General features: G+C 31.1%; 1 protein-coding gene and 3 long non-coding RNA genes across 5 annotated transcripts in view; 2 read left to right on the plus strand and 2 right to left on the minus strand.

Moving 5' to 3' along the window:
* LOC126733819 (uncharacterized) overlaps positions 1 to 18,010 on the minus strand; it is a 308,547-nt gene that overhangs the window by 176,061 nt on the left and 114,476 nt on the right. The window lies entirely within an intron of this gene.
* Positions 1 to 18,010, minus strand: part of LOC126733811 (titin-like) — a 150,617-nt gene that overhangs the window by 123,458 nt on the left and 9,149 nt on the right. The gene's annotated exons all lie outside the window — the stretch shown is intronic.
* On the plus strand, positions 8,006 to 8,808 carry LOC126733818 (uncharacterized). The gene is made up of 3 exons (XR_007659874.1): positions 8,006 to 8,109; positions 8,168 to 8,287; positions 8,362 to 8,808. It is a non-coding gene; the product is annotated as an uncharacterized LOC126733818 (long non-coding RNA).
* On the plus strand, positions 16,602 to 17,748 carry LOC126733817 (uncharacterized). The gene is made up of 3 exons (XR_007659872.1): positions 16,602 to 16,759; positions 17,304 to 17,376; positions 17,437 to 17,748. It is a non-coding gene; the product is annotated as an uncharacterized LOC126733817 (long non-coding RNA).

Raw genomic sequence — 18,010 nt, forward strand, 5'->3', positions numbered from 1 at the left:
ATAAGAAAATAACACAAAAATCTTCACAATATTTTCTAATCTGTTTGGATTGGCATAGTTCAGTGCTAACAAAATACTTTTAAAAATTTTTAGATTAATTCTAATTTACATAACATCTACTATAATGAAATATTATGTAAATAATATTAATTTAATTTTTTATTAATATTTAATTAATTATTTTTCAGGAAAATTAAGTAACAAATGTATTAAAGAAAAACATTGTTTTATTTCCATTTTGAAATTGGTGATATGTTGTACATTATTGTTAACTGATTATTGGAGTACATTAACTCATTTATACAGGGTGTTACTTAAAGGTATGTCATAATTTAAAAGGGACATTCCTGGACCGATTTTAAGTCAAAAAGTTCATATAAACATGGGTCCTAAAATGATTAGTTTTTAAGATACAGGGTGTTAAAGTTTTATTTTTTTTTTTCGTTTTTAATAAATTTTTCAAATACGGTTTAAAATATTGAACTGAATTTTGGCACAGGATATTATGGCATAAAAACACATTTTTGTCACATGTTCTGTCACCTACTTTTTTTAGCAACCAGTGGCGTAGCTATAATGAATTTTTAATACAATTTTACAAAAAAAATACTGCGCCATTGACTTACGAAAAAAATTATGATTTTATCAATCAATTATAAACAAAAAATTCCTTCATGACTTTTGCCGTAAATCTTACCGTTTGGGTGTAATCGTTAATTAAAAAAACGTCTTTTATGCATAAAATGTATCTTTAAAAATTATGGAAATAAATCAAGTTAGCTTTGCTCGTTGCCAGTAACTGTTTTTTTGTTGTTTTAAACATTATGACACTTATGCGTTAGTGATTATTCTTGACAGTTTGTTCTTAGTACCCTTTGAATCTTAAAACGTGAATTGTACTAGTTAAAAAATAGTAGATTATTCTAATTTGGAAATGACGCAAATGCATTTCCTTTATGGACTTGCCAATGGTAATGCTATGGAGGCGCGGCGTTTGTATCAAGAAAGGTATCCTAATCGCGCTGCCCCAGATAGAAGAATATTTATAAACATTCATCGTCGTCTGGCTGAATCTGAGAGTTTTAAGGCTAATTCTGCCGAGGGAAGGCCCCGTATAGTTAGGACACCGGCAGTTGAAGAGGCTGTCCTACAACTCCTACATGCAGTCAAAGAGGATCCGACCACAAGTACACGAAAAATTGGTATGGTATTGAACATCTGCTACAAGACGGTATGGGAAATTTTAAGGGATTCTTTATTATATCCTTTTCACATACAAAGGGTTCAGGCATTGTTTTTTAGAGATTATGAACCGCGTACGCAATTTTGTAGATGGTATCTCCAAAAAGTAACACAAAATCCTCAATTTGGTGTGAACATCTTGTTTACGGACGAAGCTAAATTCTCCAGAAATGCAATAATCAATTTCCATAACAATCATTACTGGGCTCAAGAAAACCCTCATGCGATTACAGAGACACATTTTCAGAAACAATTTTCAATAAACGTTTGGATCGGTATCGTATCCGATCATTTAATTGGACCATCTTTTTTACCAGGACGCTTTAACGGACAGAATTATTGTAATTTTCTCCAAAATGATTTGCCTTTGCTTCTCGAAGATGTTCCTCTTCAGTTACGGCATTAACTTTGGTTTATGCATGATGGTGCTCTAGCCCACTTTAGCATATTGGCTCATGAGCATTTAAATAGAGTCTACCGAAATAAATGGATAGGTCGTAGAGGACCACAGTTTTGGCCACCTACATCACCTGACTTAAATAGCCTATATTTTTTTTTTTTGGGGACACCTAAAAACATTGGTTTATCAGACACCAATTGTGACATTAGAAAAACTAAGAAATAGAATTATTGACGGATGAGAAACTACGAAACACGCCTGGAATTTTCGAAAGAGTTCGTGATTCTATGAAAAGAAGAGCAGAAGTCTGCATAGAGGCAAGAGGTGGTCATTTCCAACATTTGTTGTAAATTATGTATGTATGTATTGTATTTAATTGTTGTTGCTTTTTGTTCACCAGTTTGTAAAAAATAGCTTGAAAATAAATATTTGAAAAATGTACTTAATAAAAACTGAAAATAAAATCAAACTTAACACAATCAAAAATAATCATTAATGTCAGTGTCATAATGTTTACAACAACAAAAAAACAGTTGCTGGCAACGAGCAAAGCTAACTTGATTTATTTCAATAATTTTTAAAGATACATTTTATGCATAAAAGACGTTTTTTTAATTAACGATTACACCCAAACGGTAAGATTTACGGCAAAAATCGTGAAGGAATTTTTTGTTTATAATTGATTGATAAAATCATAATTTTTTTTGTAAGTCAATGGCGCAGTATTTTTTTTGTAAAATTGAATTAAAAATTCATCATAGCTACGCCACTGGTTGCTAAAAAAAAGTAAGTGAACATCTAAAAAATGTGTTTTTATGCCATAATATCCTGTGCCAAAATTCATTTCCATATTTTAAACCGTATTTGAAAAATTTATTAAAAACGAAAAAAAAATTAAACTTTAACACCCTGTATCTTAAAAACTAATCATTTTAGGACCCATGTTTATATGAACTTTTTGACTTAAAATCGGTCCTACTCGGACATACCTTTAAGTAACACCCTGTATATGTGAAATAAAGCTGAATAATTTTACTTTATCCTGATCAATATCTGATGCTAATAACACCTAATCAAAAAATAACCTTGTAAATATGTTTGCTTTGGATATTAAATAATAACATTAGATTTCATATTAAATGAAATTTGAATTTTCTTGCCATAATTTGGCCACGCTTTTCCACCATTTTGATTGGTCCAATTAGTTACGTCAAACTGTCACGTTAGTTACAATAGTTTCCGTTGCCAAGCGAGAGGACGCTAGCGGATTTGTCAGAAGAATTTTGATCAGTTTGTATGCAACCACCACTTCTCTATATATATGTGTGTTCTGTGTAGTCGACCAGGTACTTTCTAAAACACAGGATTGCGTATCTTCCCAAATATTCAATCAACGTTTTTAGGATACGTATCGAGTCCACAGTCAAGTGAGCTTCGAATCATACGAATACGACCCATCTCTAATGGTAATTCTAGTCTTTCAATGCGTTAAGCACCACTAATCTAAGAACCATCTAACGATTCAATAATTTTTTACCAAATTTCGTTTGTAGAGGTTTGCAACATCTGAAATCGGTTTAGATATTTATTGTTTATTACATTAAACAGTTTTATACCTACAAATCCTTTGGAAGTTTTAGAAGTTATAGCCGTACCTATATATTTTTTAACATCTAACAATTCAATAATTTTTTACCAGAAAAGTTTCGTTTGTAGATTGCAACCATCTAAAATCGCTATCATATACTAAGTTTACACGACACGAAAAACGCTTTGGCATGTGCTTAAATAACAGTTTAAAAATAATTATTGATAAATTACTTAGGTTGAGGAGATTGAATAAAAATATATCCCTCTAATAAAAGAATATAACTCCTTATATTTCGCAAAAACACGATAAGACACATCACAACACAATCAAAGTGAACATATTTTTTCTCCTGTCGCGGTTTTCAAATTTTTGTTAGTTGGCAGTACTGAAAATTAAAGCGAATTTGGATCTTCTCCCGTATAAACAGAATCCTAATTCACATTACAGCAAGATCATCCACATATTTAAAACGTTTTAAAATACACACTTCTTACTCGCATTTTGGTAATGTGCATTAACGTTGCATGTAAACATGGTAATAGAAAAAAGTTTTATCCAAATCCTTTGGTATTTTTGGGAGCCTTTTTCATTTCTTTAACATTTCGCTGCCCTAGTATTACAACGGTGTATGTAACAAATTTGGAAATTTTTAGATTTTGGGATAACACAGTTCTATGTGTAATAGGGTATACATAGATGTAAGGATAATAACGTTACAAAAACACAGTTACTTCTTCTACAACAAAAACAATACTTTTATTACAAGTTTCGTAAACCGGCTAAATATCAATACTCTGCTTTCGAACAGTCAAGCCAAAACTAAAACTAACTCCTGTACCGTGTTTGCATTCCTCAGAAAAAAAAAGCTTATCCGTTCGAGTCGTTCTTTACAAATACTTACATTCTAAACAAACCGAACGGATTCGTAAAATTAATATAACACTAAGCCTACTGTTCTTTAATATTTCTTACATTCGGCCATCCTGTTAGATTATTCGTCCTCGAATACTCAAAGGAAAATATACAAATTTAGTACCATTACGGCAACAACAAAAATACTAACAACTATTAATACAATTTGTATTCTAAAACACCATTAATTATCTACCATGATATAAAAGTTTATATAGAAAATCTTAAGTTAGTTTCTATATTATTACAGCAATAAATTACTTGATTTTCCACATATTTATTTAGTTTCAATACTAAGTCGGATGACAAACAAATAAATCATTACTTAAAATATTTCTGCTTAAACTAATACCAATAATGAGTCATGTCAACTTCAGATAAACTCGTGCCAACGGCTCATTAGATATTGCCAACTGCACCAAAGCCAACACCAACTAAATTTCAACCAATGCCAGCTGCATTTAAACTAATGTAAATTGCATTTCAACCAATGCCAACTGCATTTCAAGCAATGCCAACTGCACTTTAACCAATGCCAACTGCATTTTAACTAATGCCAACTGCAATTTAACTGATGCCAACTGCATTTTAACCATTGCCAACTGCAACAAGCCCAATGCCAACTGTATTTTGGCCAATGCTGACTGCATTATGGTCAATGCTAACTGAATTTTGACCTATACTAACTACTCCCGTAACAAAACCCATGGTTTCATTTTATCCACAGCTACTACCGTCTTAAGCCTTTTGGAGCCATCTCTCAAATATTCGACTTGATAACGGTCGTTGAATAGTACTTTGTCAACACGAAAGGGACCCTTGAACTTTGCTAGTAACTTTCTACTACTGTTCGTTGCTGGGTGATCGGTTCTAAGAACCATGACCACATCGCCTACTCTGTACTCCTTTGCTTTGGACCTCTTCTTATCAAACCTCTCTTTCTGAGCCAACTACTCCTTTGCGATGCGTTCATCTATTTTGGTTCTTAATACACGTAACTCAGTACGACTCAAACCTTCCTTCACAAAATTCAGAATTTTCGACTCTGCCACTATTTTGCCCTTATAACCTGCGAGAGCTTCTATTGGGGAAACTTTTGTTGTTTTGTTTGATGTACAATTTATTATACTCTGGATTTGTTTTACGTACTTGTCCCACGATTCTTCTGAATCTCCACCAGCTGTGGTTGCCAGACAGTTTAAAACTGTTCTATTCACTCTTTCGCACTGCCCATTGGCCCTTGGCGTGGCGAATTTGCCAAACCAAACGGCATTCTGAGGAACTCGTAATGCCCATCTGGCGTAATAAATGCAGTCGCCTCAATAGACTTCTCCGCCATTGGCACTTGATAAAAGCCAGAAGCCATATCAAGTGTGATAAAGCAATTATGACCTCCTAAACGATCCAGCTGATCATCTATTAAAGGGAGAGGATATTTTTCCTTTACTAACTTGGCATTCAATCTTCTATAATCAATCGCTAAACGATAATCCCCAGTTTTCTTTTTTACTAAAAGTACCGGGCTCGCATAAGGTGAAACCGACTCACGTATAATATTGTTATCCAACAAATCCTTAACAATATTACGTAGTATTTCCTTTTCAAAAATCGACATGCGATAAGGATTGTAAACTACGGGCCCTTCACACTTAAATTCATTTGGGTCGAATCAGTTTTACCCAGATCTTGCAGCGAAAAAGAAATGCAGTCACGATATTTGTTTATTAGTTGTAACAACTGCGACGTTTCGATATCTGTAACTTGCTGGCCAATTTTCAACATATCTAATGTTATAGGATTCACTAACATAGTGGACTATGTTAACATCATAGTCCTCTAGAGCATCAAAATTGAACGGTTTTAGTGTACGCAATGTTAGCTTGTCACGCACTTTCAACATCATAATATGTTCTTGATTTATAAAGTCGGTACCCAAAATAAAATCATACCGTAATTCATGGTCATCTAACAAAAGCACATTGACTTCGGCACTTGCCTCTTCAACTATTACCGTTAAAAGAGGTCAAAACTTTCGGTTCGCATGTAACATAATTTAGTTGTAACTTTTGTACTAAGGAAAATCTTAAGAGGGAACAGCAACTACCTGAGTCTACTAAACACTTAACCTCACGACCGTTAACATAGGCCTTTTTTACAAACAGATGTTGTTCGTTCCTATTAAATACTTTACAAGACGCCACAATGTCTTTATCTTTGCGCTTCGAGTTCGTTGGGCACCCATCCCGCAAATGTCCAATCTTTTTACATACAAAACATTTCTTTAAAGGTTTTCTACACTGATTTAGAAAATGGTTTTCGCCACAATTATAGCAAGCTACATTCTTCTTACTTTGATTTCTCTTATCACTAGCATACGGAAGAACAGAATATTTTTGTTCAGTTTGTTCGTCTTTAGGCGGAATAAACACTTTAGGACCTTTATCTACAGCCCTAAAACTCGTAAGATTACTACTAATATTACTTAAATAGTTAGCCAGTTCTCCGACCGTCTGAAAATTGGCAGCCCCAGCAGCCAACGCTACGTTTTTATCGACTAAACCTTCAATGACACTATCTATTAAAAATTCATCGGGTATAGGTAAACGAAGTTTATTGAGTTTTGACACTTTTTCGAAGCAATAATCCCCCAAATTTTGACTTGAAAATGGTCTGCAAAGCGCAGCTTCAACTAATAATTTCCCAAATTTTATTGTTCCTGGAAAATTATTTTGTAAGAGTTGCTTAATATCGCTCCAGTCTAAATTAGCCACCTGCGCTGTATCATACCACTTACGCGCATTACCACGTAAGCGATTTGTAGCTAACTTTAAAGTTAACAAATCTTCCCAACCGTGCTGGGTAGATCGTCCACTTTTTTAACCCATTCACACACAGTCAAATTTTCCAGACTAGGGTCGAACACTGGTATAATTGTTTCATTGACAACCGAGCCAAAAGTTGTCATTTGTTTATTATAACTATGACTTACTTGATCAGTCAGCTTGCTTAGCTTTTGTTCTAACCTCCGGATTTTCCGGTCCTTGCGTCTTCATTTGATGAAGAAGAACTGGAGGATGGTGATCGCCTGCGTTTTCCCTTCTTAGATTTTTTGCCCATTTTAACAACTTTCACTCAAACTTTTAACAACTCACGTCAAGGAACATTAACATTAAGGGGTATTGCGCACTTTCATTCTCTGTAAACAACGAGCTGTATCACATCACACACGCACTAGCTAACTTTTACGGTATGTAGCTTATCTCCGAAGAAATATCGCGAGTATTATCCCACCGCTGCTATGTAAGGATAATAACGTTACAAAAACACAGTTACTTCTTCTACAACAAAAACAATACTTTTATTACAAGTTTCGTAAACCGGCTAAATATCAATACTCTGCTTTCGAACAGTCAAGCCAAAACTAAAACTAACTCCTGTACCGTGTTTGCATTCCTCAGCAAAAAAAACCTTATCCGTTCGAGTCGTTCTTTACAAATACTTACATTCTAAACAAACCGAACGGATTCGTAAAATTAATATAACACTAAGCCTACTGTTCTTTAATATTTCTTACATAGAACCTTTTAAAACTAAAATTAAGCAAACAGTAATCTCAGAATCATAAAAAAACCAAAGGTGTATGTCCTAAAAATTTCAAAATTCAGTATATGATATACTCATTTTTAAAAATTTTTTTTGGTGTTTGAGTATAACAAGGTACTAGGTTGCAACATACACCCTTGTAAGTCTAAATTTTTGGTGTTATTCGTGTGATTTTGTATTTTTAAGGTTAGGTTTTTCAGTATTATTCATATTTTGCGGAGTAATGTCGTGTATGTTTTTGTATTTTTTTAACATCAAAAATGAATAGCAGTAATGACGGATCTGATATTTGTGATGATTATGATTCTGACAAAGATGCAGAATATAAACCACCTCAAAAGAAGTCTAAAAAACACATAAGGTAGGTGTAAGACAAGTTTTTTTTATAGTTCCAAGAATACGTATTCGAATATTTTTAGCATTACAATAGGGGGCAAGAAAATTGATATTCCTTGTCAACCGGAGACTTCGGACTCTGAGCCTGAGTTTAATGAGGGTTTAAACAATAAAAGCATTGGCAAGAAAGAGAAAATTTCCAGGTAACTTTTTGCTCTTACTTATTATTTTTAAGGCCGTGGTATCATCATTATTAAATTTGTAAATAACCTTACAGTGCAGTAGATCGGCAGTTATTTCCAACCCAACTTAACCCTGAGGCACATTTTACGGACTATTCCCAGGACCGCTCCCTAGAACATTCCATAGACCACCCTGACGAAGTTTCCATAGAACTTCCCATACAAAGCTCCTTAGAAACCCCGAGGGAGTATCTATAGTGGCTGATCCCCTAAATCGGCCCAACAATTACGTAGTCGAAAGCCCCGTACAACACCTTGTTGAAAATGAAGATATAGAGCCCGATATACTGGTGCAAAAAACTAAAAAAAAGCTCTCACGTAAAAGAACTAGGAACTTGAAATCCTGGGCACAAAATATTCGAAAAGAAAAATATGATAGGGGACTGGAATACGTGTCATCAAGAAAAAAGCTTCGTCCTGCTAGAAAAATTGTAACAAAAAAAGATTGTTTGAATAGATGTTACTTTAAGTGTGCTACACAGAAAAAAGTGGGCCCCTTCAACCAAGAACTTTGTTGAACTTGATAGATATTCTTTTCTAACCAGTGTAATTTACTTGAACTAGAATCATTGAGCTTGCAAAAAGAAAATCGTTGATCTTGTCATTAGTCGACCATTCTCTTCATCTATTTAAACTTTGGTGAAAGATCGAGTTTCTTAAGAATAGCCTCCAAATATAAGAGAAGAGCATTAAAACTAAATACAAGATCTGCGTTCTTGCATAAAAAATCAGCCGAAAATTTTGAAGTCCTCGGGTCTTGAAGTAAGACCTTTGTTTCTCAACAAACTTAATTCTCAGCGGACCAATGAGATCCATCATTAGCGCGTGGGGTGCATCCACCTGATCCTCCGCCGGCCAGTGTCGCCATCAGCCAATAGTTTAGTATTAGTGGGTAGAATGTGAATATTGTGAATTTGAAATTGTTATTTTGAAATTGAATAATGTGTGCTGAATGTGAATTTGCTCAAATTAAAAATATAATATTAACTGAAAATAAGCAAATATTTTTTATGCTAGAAAAACTAAATACTGTGGGGTTTTCTCATCATGTACAAGCTTGGGAGGTTAGTAAAATTATAGGGAACCACCTTTTTATCAAACACTTACTCCTTTCAAGATAAAAATATTTATAATACTCATAGTTTTGGGAACTTTTATATTAGAATAAATCCTCTATTAATTAAGAACTCTATAATTATCAGAAAAGAACAAAAAATTATAATAAAAATTAATGTACCTGAATATGTTTGCTTAAAAATATGATGTACTTAAAATTATGACTGATCTCCCTTAGAATACAAAATAATATTTATTAACATAATAATATTATGTTATTTTTTTAGTAGGTACTGTAGCGTTTTAAAACGACATCTAAAAGGTATTAGAATAAATTCTCTATTAAATAAATACGCTATAATTTTCCAAAAGGAACAAAAAATTATAATAAAAATGAATGTACCTGAATGTATTTACTTACAATCTGATGTACCTAAAATCATGACTGATCTTTCTTAGAATATATTATGTTATGTTAATTTTAAATAGGAAGTCCCACGGGAGATTCGATTGAGCGATAGTAGCAAAATAATGCGTAGGAAAATTTCTAAACATTTTGGTATCCACAGTTTTTCTATAATTTCGGTTAAATTCATCAATCAATCAATAATTCAATTCCCGATATATAGGAGATCCTATTATACGAATTTAGAGTTTGTTTTTCAGATAAGAATTAATTACTTGTTTTGTATTTATTTAGAATTATATTCTAATTTACTTATTTTAAAACCTTTAAATGGTGTTGCTTTATAATGACAGTTTAAAAACGCCACTTTTCTGACTTTGAGTAGTTATATGGCTAATTCTATTCACCATAGAATGAAATGTTTACAACATTTCTATCAACTATTTCTATTAACTTTTTAACATCTATCTTATTTAACATCTATTTTATGATCTAATTAAAATCTATACATTTTTAGTCAAATTTAAAAAAAAAATTACAGGTAACAGGTTTAAAGTTTTTGTAAAATAATAGGCCTAGAGAATATAATTTTGTTGTATTTTGCAAAATAATAGATCTTAAAAAGTTAAGGTAGAAATGTGAAAATTATTTTATTATTATAGTAAATAGTACTTACTCTACAACCTTTCAAAGTCGAAAAACTGTCGTTTTTCGATTGTCGTCAACTAATTTCTTGAAATTATGTATCGAATCTTATAATTAAAAAAAAATAAAAATAATAAATAAAATAGTAAACCATTATTTAAAATAACAAAGTTAATGGTACTTTTTAGTAAATCGGCAACGTTGCATTGCCTAAAAGAATATTTTTAATTGTTAGATCACTACCTTTAATCCATGTTGCCAAATTTTCTAAAAAAAATCTATTTTTTGTTGTTCGCAAACGTCTAATCTACCATCAACAGTAATAAACCCTGTATAATATTAATACTTAATGTTTTTTTTATGTTATATATCATTTGTGTAATAATAAGTGCAACATTATTTACTGTTTATTGAGGCTGTGGACATGAGAAGCAAAGTAAAATTATTAAGTTGTTTATTAAGTTTTTGTTTTGTTTGAAATATCATTAAATAAATTACGTGTACAATAAAACAAATTACCTATTTTATTTATGAATTTATTTAACATATAATATCTAATATGCTGTGCTCTCTAGGGGTAATGGATACATTTATTATTAATTAAATGAAACTCTTGCCCATTTTGTTTTTTTGTAAAAAGTTTTTCTATTGACATTTTCATAAAGAGATGTCAAAGAAGAGGTATTTCAGAACCACCTTATTTTTTTCAACATTCTGTATGTTGCTATCTTTTTGGATTTTACACAAAATTATCTTTAGGAATTTGCAATCCAAAAATGTAACACATACAGGGTGTTTTATTAACAAAAAATAATTTAATTCTGAAATAGCTATCTTCGGAGCACCCTGTATACAAAATTTTATGTGAGAACTTTAAACTAAAACAAAATCGATGGGTGTAAGAATTTTAAAATATAAGCTTTTTTCAATGGAATATACTCATGAGCTAAAATAATTACGCTCTTTAACCAAAAACCTTATTTAACTCAAGTAAGATCACAAGTGCGTCGCCCAATTCTACATGAACTTGATACAAGAAAATTAACCAGACTGCTTAAGAACCTCCTGGCTTTAGGCCAAAAGAACTATTCTTACCTCAAGAAAAAAAGTTCTTGGGTGAAGAGACAATATAAATCAGTTTAAGAATCTTTTATCTTGACGTAAAAGTATCGGTTCTTTAGATAAATGAAGAACAGGAATTTAGGCATTGCTACTAGTACGTTGGCCTTAATTTAAGAATTTGCCAGTCAATTTTTTAAGAGAATATTTTCATATAAAGGTATTATTTCTTTCATCTAAGGTAATCTTGAGTTCCTTTGTGAAGAAAATACCGACATTTTTTTAAGAGAATATTCACTTGGACCTATCCAAAGCCGCGAAGTTCTTAATAGAAGTTCATATTCAATTCAAATAAAGTATCTATTTTTTCAGTGTACAAAAATAGGTGAAGACGATAGAAAAGAAATTTTTTCAAACTATTATAAGCTAGATGCCAACGAAAAGAGAATGTTTATATTAAATACGACGACCAAGTGTACAGTTGAAAGAAGAAGAAAGGGAAAAAATTCGGAAAATTCAAGTAAAAATAATATTTATGGGGCTATTATTTTATTTTAAATAATAATAGAATACAGGTCTGCAAAGATTTTTACTGTTGAACACTAGGTATAAGCTAAAAACCCATATATACCGTCCATAATCATGCAACGAGTTCCCACACACTCAATAAAAGTACACAGGGACCACATAAAAAGAAGTGTATTCCTGAAGAGTCGATAAATCTGGTAAAAAAACATATTAAAATATTTCCAGTGATAAAGAGTCATTATTGCCGAGCAGAAACCAAAAGAAAATACCTAGAAGGTGACCTGTCCATTAAAAAAATGTACAACCTATACGAAGAATATGTAGCAGGAAAAGGTCTAATTCCCGTGAAATTTCACAAATATCGTGAAATTTTCTGTACCGAGTTCAATTACTCTTTTAATAAACCAATAAAAGATTTATATGATCTGTGTGCCGTTGAATTAAAGAAAAAAGAAAACGTTAACTGACGAAAAGAGAGAAGAATTTGAGAGGCATATTAATGAAAAAAATCTTATGAGAGGAGAAAAAAAAAGACAAAGAAAGTGGCATACCAATTTTAAATTTTGACTTAGAAAATGTTTTAACTTGCCCAAAGGGTGGCGTAAAAAACTTCTTTTATAAGTCCAAACTTAACTTGACTGCACATTTTTCAGTGGACCAAAAAGTTTATTGTGCAGTTTGGTCGGAAGCTATTGGTAGCCGTTCTGGTAATGATATCGCAAGCGCTGTCTACAAAATTTTTAAAAGGATTACAGAGGATTGTCCTTTATTAGAAGAATTAATTTTGTGGAGCGATAGCTGCGTCCCACAAAATCGTAATAGCTTGATGAGTTATGCTATTGCTCATCTTTTACAAGTCAGCTCGAGTTTAAAGAAGATTACAATGAAATTTTCCGTACCAGGTCACTCGTGCATCCAGGAAGTCGATTTGGTTCATAGCTCAATTGAGCGCACTTTACGCAAATCTGAATATTCATCTCCCATTTCTTTAATTAGGATACTTCTTAAAGTTAATTCTAGAAAACTGTATACCATTCTTCAAATGAGGGAACAAGATTTTTTTGATTTTAATCACTATTCCGCTAAATTGAATTATAAATCTGTTCCATTTTTAAAGGTGGTTGGTTTAGAATTTAACAAACAACCGTTTTATCAAATAAACTATCGGGTCTCCTTTTCTGATGCTGAATATAAATCTTTAAGTTTAAGATTAAGAAATGGTCGTCGCCGTCAATGCCATGTTACCGCAGAAAGTCTTAGTGAAGATATATTTCCCGAAACACTGAGAAAGAATGATTCTGTAGTAACACTTGCACAAAACAAAGTAGATGCTTTAAAATCTATGTTTAACTGGATGCCAAAAAATTACGTAGCTTATTATGAGACCATTTTTAGTAGAGTAAGCACAAACAAAAAATAAAATATTAGGTATACGTATTTAGGTATAAGTTTTTGATATGTTTAATGCTTTTTCATTTCTTTTGAGTTTTAGTGCATTATTTTAAACCTTAAGAATTCGAGTTAATTTCATTTAAGTTGAAGGTACAAAGTTCTATGTTACCAATATCTAATTTTTTTTAAATTTCGTAAAAATTACGGAGTCCTATGTTTTTTTGTTTAAATAAATAAAACCAATAAAAAACCAAAAATCTGCAGATTTTCGTTTTATTCCATATACCTTTTAGCTATAAGAATCATCAAAAATTAAAAGAACTTAAAAGGCACTCAAATGTAAGTAGATTTAAGATGCTTTTTTTAATATTGATTTTCTCAAAATTGGTAATTTGTAAATAAGACGCTGGGTATGTACCGTTTTCAACTGCACAGATAAAAAGGATCTCTTAACATAAAGTAAAACGAGTTTAAACCAAGGTCGCCATGTCTTTGGATATAGCCAAATGAATATTACCTTAGGAAAAACTTACGACATCCTTAGCTTTAGTCTACTACTATTTTGAATTGTTAAGTAAATATGTCCTAATTGTAAGAACAGCAAATTATTTAGTTATTTGGTCTAAGAGAAGAAAAAAAAATAATTTTCTCTCCCCAAGGTCATTATGTTTTTGGTACAAGAGTCTTAATCTTAACTTCAAAACGTGTGATCTTCTCATATGTACATAAATGTACTTGTCTGAAAGACATTTCTTTGACGGAAATAAATGAATGGCTTAAAATCTAAAAATTGAATGGATACAAGATCATTAAGTTCTTACGTCAAATATTAAATATCTTGTATTAAGAAATTATTTACTTGACCCAAAAATTATTATTTTCGGTTTCGGAAGATAACTTTTCAAAATTTCGTAATATAACTCACAAAAAAAATATAAAATTAAGTTAAGCCTGTCAGAAAACACTATAATATTAATTATAAAGGTACTTAGACAGCTTCACACAATTTTACATTTTTTTGTGGATTACGACTGTTCACAACCAAATACGTATACGAGTATATAATATCTTTATTGTATTTAAAGCCCCTTTATAATTATGTATTTTTTTAATAAAATGTATCTTATGTTTTCATTTTTCATAAACTGTTTTTGATTTTACTTTTTATATTTTATTCACTTAAATAAGTTTTCGCATTCAATATTAAATATCGAAGCAAAATTTATAGCACTTTTTACAAAGTTTTTTCGAGGATATAAAAAAGAAAAGAAGATAAAATATTAATAATACACTTTTATTTTATATTATGGAAGTCATAAGTTTCACAAAATACATACTAATATTATATCGTTAATATTTAACGTCAACGCAAAATTAAATTCTCTATTATGCTATAAGCATCAAAAAAAAAATTAAAAAAATCTGTAACACTTATTGCACTAGTCTTATTTTTTTAAATTATTTTATAAAACCAGAAGGTAATAACTATTGTCTAGGCTTATGGTTTCTAAGTTATTTACATTTCCAAAACTCTAATACTTGTAGCTAATATCTGCTAACCAGACTAACCACCTATGCATAACTTAATAGAATATCCTGAAAAAATTAGCATGATGAATGACAATGAAACATTGAATTTATTTCTTAGTATTACGATCACACTGTATATTATACATATATTTTTCGATATAAGAGAAAAAAAATTAAACGTATCTTTTTATAAAAAAGGATTACTTTTCACAGTTACATAAATGTTTGCGCCAAGGATATTTATTTTGTCCTAAAATGGTACGATTCTTAGCTCGAAATAATTATCTTATTTAAAGTACATAACCTTTCCTTCAAGATTTTAATTTTAAAGTAAGAAAATTCTCTTCTGCTAAGATTATATTTTCTTCTTTTAGGAAAATTTATAGCGGTTTTCGCGGAGCAGTCCTGAACTTGTCCGGGATTCTTTTCCCGAGTCTTTTCCTGTATTTTTATTGGTTTTAATATGTCCGCATTTTATCATCGGTCAATCGAAACTTAGGAAAACAATCCCGGACTAGTTCAGGACTGCCCTGTGAAAATAGCTATATAGCTATATTAGCTTCTAAAGAATATTTTAACGCAAATGTCCACCATCTTGTTTAAGATACAATAATAATTTACACAAAAGCTTTTAAAAATCAATGCATGCTTATTTAGTTATTTATAAACTAATCTAGGTATACCTATAAGAAAGTAAAAAATGCATTATAGCCCTACTGAGTATTTTAAACCTACACACGCATATATAGGTACCGGTATAATTTAAAAAAACAATAAAAACCACATATATTTATAATGTAAATATACCTTAAAACACAGGCCACAAGTGTTCCAAAGCATTCCGCTTTAAAAAAGAGAAAACTTCACTTACTTCAACTTCAAAATTCATGTTGTCCATGTTGAAAAAACCAAATTCACACACAAAAATGCGATTATACGTTGTGTCGCATTGACAATGCCGCGTCTAACTTGCTAATGACCGGAACGACCAAAGGACAAAGTTCCGACAAAGGGAAAACACCGGGGTTATACCTACGCGACCCAACGCAAAGCACCTGTGACGTTAAAGCAAGAACGTACTCTTTAAACAAGTATCGATAAATTCACAATTTTATTCTTAAAGACAGTTGTCTAATAGCAAGGATTTAATTCGCTAAGATAATTAGAAAATAATGCGAAGAACATGGATTCTCTTTTGACAAGATAACGTGAGTTTGAACTAAATGTATATCCTTAATTAAAGATAATTAACAGCCAAGATAATATATTTTCTTGTAATAAGAAGTCATTTTTATCTGTGTGTCAGTACAGGATTGTACTGTGCTGATTTTACTGTAATTTGTCGTTCCGATCACTGAAAAAAATAGGGGGAAATATACGAAATAAATTTATTATTAATCACCAATTGTATTCTGTAAAAGCTCAAACTTTAGTAATTTTTTAAAGAATATTGAACTTTACTTTGTAAAATATACAAAATACAAAATATCATTTGTAAAATTTATTTTGCATGTAATTTTTACAATATACAAAGTAATATTTTAGTTTACACAGTAAAAATGCGTAAACAAAACGGGAAAATACATATATTTTGTAAAATTACATTATTCGTTACGTAAATTAACAGACGCCACCAAATACGCCATACCTATACTCAGCTAATTTAGGCTAATTCGGCGTTTGCCGTTTGTTTAGTCACACCTCGCACCAAAATTAGAAGGGAGCGTGAGCTCAGGCTCCTATGGGATAAAGTTGCGTATTAATGCATTGGTTAAGTGAATTTTGTCTATCTTGTTTGAGTTTTTGTGATAATACAGGTAAGTAAATATTATAATCATGTTTTTATGTAGTATTTGCTCGATTAAATTCATTTATATTCAAAAGTATAATAAGCATTTGTAAATACACCGAAATCTTAATGGATTATTACGAGATAAGGAAATTTCCTAATAATATTCCTATAATCAGGGAAACTAAAGAAGAATGGCCATTACTATTTTCATCACCATCTCTCTTTTGGCATTTTAAGAATTAACAGGTGTTGATATTCACCTACTCAATGGAATAAATGAGAAAGCTGACAAAATCACAAAGTGCCTTAAACTCCCCAAAGACGCTGATTTAGAAGAAAATGTATCAATAGAACAGCAACTATAAATAATATATAAATTTTTAATTATAAATATATTTTTATAATTAAAAATTTAATACAGCACTTCAAGGAAGATATTGAATTTTTGATATATCAAACAGAGGCAAGTGACATTTTTTATAAATAAAAAAAAAAAAAACTACATGACTCCAACCTTAATTACAACTGTAATATTATTTTTTATTTTAAATATATTTTTTTTATTCCAGGTCCAAATAAATTTAAACGACAACGATGTTTATCCCGACAGTTTGCCACTAACGCCTATAATTCTAAAGCAAGGTAAATAATTTATGCCTTAGAAGTATCAAACAATAACATATACTTATCTTATTATTTTAGAAAACAAAAATTGCTTTTATGTTTTGGTTGAACGTCAAATAATACAGGCAGATGGCTACACCACTTTTCTGGAGGCCTTAAAAGTTCTTCTTGCGTTGTACTTTGTACTATCTTGGATTACCCGAAAAAACTAGAAACTACCCTCCAAATTGGAATTTCTTCAAAGATATTTTCTAAAACTTCACCCCGATCAGGGAAGTAAAGCCAGGCAGGTATCTAATAGCCTAAAGAAGGTTTTTTTGTCTAATGAATTCAATAAAAAATAAAAAAACATAATAAGTACCTATAATATACAATATATCTTTGTTATAATATTACGCATACTATACAGGGTGAGTTTTTTAAAGTGTTACAATGCGATATGTCAAAAACGGCTGCAATTTTTTTTTTGACATTTTGGTGACATTTCAAGTATACCGGGGGGCACTTTTTGTGATATTTTTGACATTTGTCCCTTCACCCCCCTAAGAGGGGGGGAGAGTCACTTCCTTATTTTAAATGGAATGACGTGTTTTTTATTTTTAAATACGAATCTACATAAAATATGAAGTCTGTTTACAAGAAATTTTTAAAA

This window comes from Anthonomus grandis, chromosome 3 (assembly GCF_022605725.1).
Source record: "Anthonomus grandis grandis chromosome 3, icAntGran1.3, whole genome shotgun sequence".
Classification (NCBI taxonomy): domain Eukaryota; kingdom Metazoa; phylum Arthropoda; class Insecta; order Coleoptera; family Curculionidae; genus Anthonomus; species Anthonomus grandis.